The following is a 5,993-nucleotide window of genomic DNA, read 5'->3' on the forward strand; positions in this document are numbered from 1 at the left end:
AGGAACCAGTACCTAGGTGCAGAGATAAAGGGGGATGTTTGAAAAGCACAAACTACTACTCATAATAAATTCTACATATTTATTATGAGTAGTAGTATTTGAGATTAGCATGACGAAAACAAGATTTCTTATGAATGAGTGCAGTGAGGTGGTCAAAGAGTCATCAGGACCAAGATGTGCTGGGAAACATCTTTAGCACATAACTGACATGTAGGATGCACTTTGCAAAGGGCACACTAAATATTAAATATCTTATTTCATCTCTAAAACTATTTCTTACAATTTTTTTTTCGTTTTCTCATAGCTATACATGTAATTTTTATTTGGCTTTGTGATTGTTTCGCTAGAAAATAAACCGTTGACAAATGGAGACTTGAACATTGATTAATGAGAATTTCTCCACCAAGAACACAGTGTGCTGAAAATACTCACCAAGTGAGACTTCCTCAGATCTGCAGAAACTAGCAACTATTTCACAACCACTGATGATGTCACACAGCAGCACAAGCAGGTACGTGCTTAATTTATGAGCTGTAACTGGCTCTTAGCTCAGGGACTGGTCCTGAGGGGCAGGAATTGTGCCACATGAAAGGAACCCGAGAATACAGCCTGGTTAAAAAGCTTTACTTTTCCAGCTAATGTTTTTCAGGCCAACACAACATTTCTCAGGCACACTTGAAATAACAGAACAGCGACAGTAATACCATTGTAATGATAATTCCTGTCAAAATTAATGACATGCCTAGAGATGGGTCTGAAGGCAAAGTAAAATTTACACTGTAATCATTTTATGAGATGGAGAGAACCTGAAGTGAAAGGACATCAATAATCTCAAAGATAATTACACATTACTTACCCTCATCGTAATCCTGGCTTTTCCTTATTTATACTAACTGCTAATTAGTAATCTTCAGCAATTTATAAGGATGGAAAAAAGGCTCAGTTAAACTACTCAGAAAACTTCATATTCTCAGATAGTCTATTTAATTGAACTCTTCTGTTAAAAAAAAAAAAAATCCATAGCTTTACAGCTTATTTAACCAAAAAAAAGCTCTGAAGGATTCCAGCATAAAAAGAGATCATACTGATGTTCACCTCCTACAGCTTTCAGGGAGTCTATATTTTATTATGTTCCAGTTTCTAGGCCATTTTATATATAATGTGCACATGACTACAGAATGGAGAGGATGTTTCTAAGAAAAGCCACAGCAGAGGAATCATTTCATTGCTCCCGTTTTAATGGGCAGAGAGAAGATGGCAGAGCTGCCATTGAGCATCGCAGGCTCCCCTGCCAGCCACGCTCTAAAGTGCCGCACAGCTGGTTGGGGCCTCTGAAGGCAGGCACCTGTGCCAGGTTCTTCTTACAATAGCAGCGAAGCCTCTGCAAGGTCCCATGATCAAAAATATTGATTTATTCTTGTCACCAGCGTTCTGACTTCTCCTGGCTCCTAATTAAATCCCACTTACATTCTTCTCTGCCATGTACCCTTCTGTTTTACATAAGATAAAGCCGGTGCTGAACCTAATCACCCTCCTCGGCTACGTGGCTAGGGCTCTAATGTAGGAAAGGAGGTGGGAGTAACCGGCTACTGTAGATGTACACCGTAAGCGGGTTGTTCAATATAGAAATGATGTTACTTAAAGTCTGAAAACCTGCAACAAGTTTTTGTTATGGTATGATTTTAACTCTGCTCATTACATTTTAACTCTAGGTGTACTGATTTATACAGTTCTTTAAAGTAGAATATGCATATGTGCTTTAACGTTGCCTTCTTCCACTGAGCCACAGATGTGCCTAAAATTTAAGGAGATATTATTTTTTTAAATTTTATTTAATTACTAGAGGCCCAGTGCACGAATTTGTGCATGGGTGCGGTCCCTCAGCCGGGCCAGTGATGGGGGCTGATCTGGTGGGGGGGGGGGGGGGCGTGCAGCTGGCTGGCAAGGGGGAGGGACTGCAGGAGGTTGGCCAGCCATGGGAGATTGGCTGTGGGAGTGCACTGACCACCAGAGGGCAGCTCCTGCATTGAGCATCTGCCCTCTGGTGGTCAGTGTGCATCATAGCAACCAGTCAACTGGTCGTTCAGTCACTTAGCCTTTTATATATCTAGATTTTGTAGCGACTATTTATTTTCTATCAACTTTATCTTAACAGTTTGTGGAAGAACAGTGTAAGACCCACTCAGTGGGGCCAGGCCAGCATGGCTCAGTGGTTGAGCATTGACCTATGAACCAGGAGGTCACAGTTCCATTCCTGTTTGGGGCACATGCCAGGGCTGCAGGCTCCATCCCCAGTGAAGGGTGTGCAGGAGGCAGCCATGATCGATGATTCTCTCTCATTGATGTTTCTCTCTCTCTCCCTCTCCCTTCCTCTCTGAAATCAGTCTTTAAAAAATCCAACTCAGGGGGAGAAACCAAGATGGTGGCATAGGTAAGCACCTAAACTGCTGCCTTGCACAACAATTTCAAAACTACAACTAAAAGACAGAACAGACACCATCCAGAACCACAGGAAAGCTGGCTGAGTGAAAATTCTACAACTAGAAGGAAAGAGAAAAGCTCACAGAGAATTGGAGGTACGGCAAAGGGTCTTTGTACGCGCAGAGAGGAAGGGTGGCTGAGAGCCTGGCTGACATTCTCTGGCGGAAGGGGGAAGGAAGCCCCCGACCGCACTGAACCCCAGTTCTGACTGCACTGAACCCCAGTCCCGGGCGAAACCCTGTGGACCCAGGCTCATACAGGGGGAGTCTGGTCTGTCAGGTAGAGAGAAAGGCACCCGGAGACTCGGAGACCCGGGGGAGACCCGGGGGAGACCCGGGGAAGCCCCGGCGTGCCAGTGTGCACAAAGGCTGCAGAGGTTGCCACAGGCTTTCCCTAGCAGAAGGGAGTCAGAAGCTCCTGACTGAACTGAACCCCAGTTCTGACTGCACTGAACCCCAGTTCCAGGCGAGCCCCTAGGGACCCATGCTCTTACAGGGGGAATCTGGACTCTCGGGTGGAGACTTGGGAGCCAGGGAAGGCAGAGGACTGGAGGCGTGCACGTGCCAGTGCACACAAAGGCTGTGGAGGTTGCCACAGGCTTTCCCTAGTGGAAGGGAATCAGAAGCTCCTGACTTCATTGAGCCCCAGTTCTGACTGCACTGAACCCCAGTTCCAGGCAAGCCCCTGGGGACCCACGCTCTTGTGGGGGGAATCTGGACTCTCGGGCAGAGACTCGGGAGCCGGGGAAGGCAGAGGTCTGAAGGTGCGCACGTGCGCGCAATGGGGCAAAGCTGACTGGAAGCCAAGACTGTCTGCTCCGCCCTGAGACTCCACCCCATCCAAGCTGAGCACAGAGGCTATTGCAATTTGGCAAGTCTAATCCTATAAGGCTGTCTCCAGCACCGAACTTCTCCCAGCGTAGACACAGCTGATCCTTACAGCCAACTGGCCTGGAGGTCAATTCCTCCCAGTGATACCAACAACAATCAAGACTTAATTACAACAAGGCTGTACACACAGTCCACAAAGGGGTGCACCAAGAGTGTCCACCTCAGGTTAACTGGGGAGGCCGACCCACTGGGCCATATAGGAAACCTAGCACACAAATCTACCCTACCAACACAGGGAAGCAATGAAAATGCGGCGTCAAAGAAACAGATCACAAACGAAAGAAATGGAGGAAAACAAACGACTGGATATAGAATTCAAAACCACGGTTATAAGGCTTTTCAAGAACATCCTAGAAAAGGCCGATAAATATAACGAGACCCTCGAAGATATGAAAAAGGACCAACTGGAAATTAAACATACACTGACTGAAATAAAAAATATTATACAGAGACCCAACAACAGACTAGAGGAACACAAGAATCAAGTCAAAGAATTGAAATACAAAGAAGCAAAAAACACTCAACCAAAAAAGCAAAAAGAAAAATAAATCCAAAAAGTTGAAGACAGTGTAAGAAGACTCTGGGACAACTTCAAGCATACCAACATCAGAATTATGGGGGTGCCAGAAGAAGAGAGAGAGCAAGATACTGAAAACCTATTTGAAGAAATAATGACCGAAAACTTCCCCCACCTGGTGAAAGAAATAGACTTACAAGTCCAGGAAGTGCACAGAACCCCAAACAAAAGGAATCCAAAGAGGACCACACCAAGACACATCATAATTAAAATGCCAAGAGCAAAAGACAAAGAGAGAATCTTAAAAGCAGCAAGAGGAAAACAGTTAATTACCTACAAGGGAGCACCCATACGATTGTCAGCTGATTTCTCAACAGAAACTATGCAAGCCAGATGGGAGTGGCAAGAAATTTTCAAAGTGATGAATAGCAAGAACCTACAACCAAGATTACTCTACCCAGCAAAGCTATCATTCAGAATTGAAGGGCAGATAAAGAGCTTCACAGACAAGAAAGAGCTAAAGGAGTTCATCACCACCAAACCAGGATTACATGAAATGCTGAAGGGTATTCTTTAAGAAGAGGAGGAAGAAGAAAAAAGTAATGATAAAAATTATGAACAACATATACACATCTATCAACAAGTGAACTTAAATATCAAGCGAATTAAAAACCTGAGGAACAGAATAATCTGGTGAATATAATAGAATCAGGGGCATAGAAAGGGAATGATAATTCTGATAATTCTCAGGGCGAAAGGGGTATGGGGGGTGTTCAGGAAGAGACTGGACAAAAATCATACACCTATGGATGAGGACAGTGGCGGGGAGGTAAGGGCAGAAGGTGGAGTGGGAACTGGGTGGAGGAGAGCTATAGGGGGAAATAGGAGAAACAATTGTAATAATCTGAATAAAGATTTATTTTTAAAAAAATCCCACTCAGTGGTTGTCCCTCCCCATTTGGTGGCCTGAGCAATGGAGCTGCAGACCAGCCTTGGGTGGCAGCTGAGCATCCAGTCTTCAGTAGGGAACTGCTGAATAGGCACCCAGGGCACCTACGCCTCAGAACAGTCTGCGACCTCAGGCTGACAGCAGTGGACTCAGGAGCTGGAGCCGTCCATTCACGCTGAGGTTCCTCTAGGTCACAGCCTTTTCAGCGTCGGCTGCTCTTTCTTTTCAGTCTCTTCAGGGTCTCTGTAGACATAGAGATCGGGTGTGACCTCCCTTGGGTGTTCGTGGGAGGTGGTGCCAGGCATGCACAGTGCTTCCAGGGCCAGCATCCACATGAGACCCACTGAGTGAGCCCCCTGTTGAGAGGGCTGGCAATGTCCACGTAGCGCAGAGGAGAGTCTGTTACAGGGAGCTGCGGCAGGCCGGTTAACAGTGGGTGCCTCTGTGGATCAGTAACCACAGAAATATCTGCTCCAGGAAGGCTGCCTGGATCTGGTTAGAGAAGCTTGCAGGAGTGATGGGGTCGGCCATAGGAGTGGCTCCAGTGGCAGCAGCAAATTCCAGCACAGCTCGCTGGCTGGTATTCCTAGACGATATGACACTGACATCAGTGGGGTTTTCAGGGGCAACAATGGCAGAGCAGCCAGCAGAAGCTTCTCCCGGCTTCTCAGACTTACGATGCAGGTGCCATCACTTTTCCTTTCGTAGGTGGACTGTTCCATCTGGAAGTAAAGGTTGGTGCTACCTAAGTGGGTTCCTGCTGCAAGAAATCGGAGGACATCCTCCTCCTCCATGTGCAGGACATCAAGGGCTCTGGAAATTGTGAACGTTCCCCTTTAAGTTACATGGGAACCAAGAAAAATACCACATGGGCCCTTCTCTGGGGAGTGTGAAAAGGCTAAGAAGATATAATTTTACTTAAAAACAATAAATAAGTGACTATATAGTAGGAAAGCATCATGGTGAAATATAGAGTCTGCATCAAGATGTTTATCTTGGTTCTGCCATTCATTATTTGTATAACCTGTGCTATGTGTGCAATATTTCTAAGCTTTTAGAATAGATGGATTCCTTCACTTTTCCCTGTATTCATGCATTCAGTATTAACGACTGCTGCATTTGAGTCCCAAGTTCATGACTTCTTACTCCAAAGGTA

The 5,993-nt window shown here is 45.7% G+C and overlaps 1 pseudogene across 1 annotated transcript; it reads right to left on the bottom strand.

Annotated features, from left to right (window-relative positions):
- Nucleotides 1-1,734: 1,734 nt before the first annotated feature.
- On the bottom strand, nucleotides 1,735-5,643 carry LOC308233593 (small ribosomal subunit protein uS2-like; annotated as a pseudogene). Its single transcript has 2 exons — nucleotides 4,826-5,643; nucleotides 1,735-1,795 (listed from the first exon to the last, which is right to left on the bottom strand). The product of its transcript is annotated as a small ribosomal subunit protein uS2-like (transcript).
- Between the last annotated feature and the right edge of the window lie 350 nt (nucleotides 5,644-5,993).

Source organism: Plecotus auritus, assembly GCF_963455305.1.
Source record: "Plecotus auritus genome assembly, chromosome: 9".
Lineage (NCBI taxonomy): Eukaryota > Metazoa > Chordata > Mammalia > Chiroptera > Vespertilionidae > Plecotus > Plecotus auritus.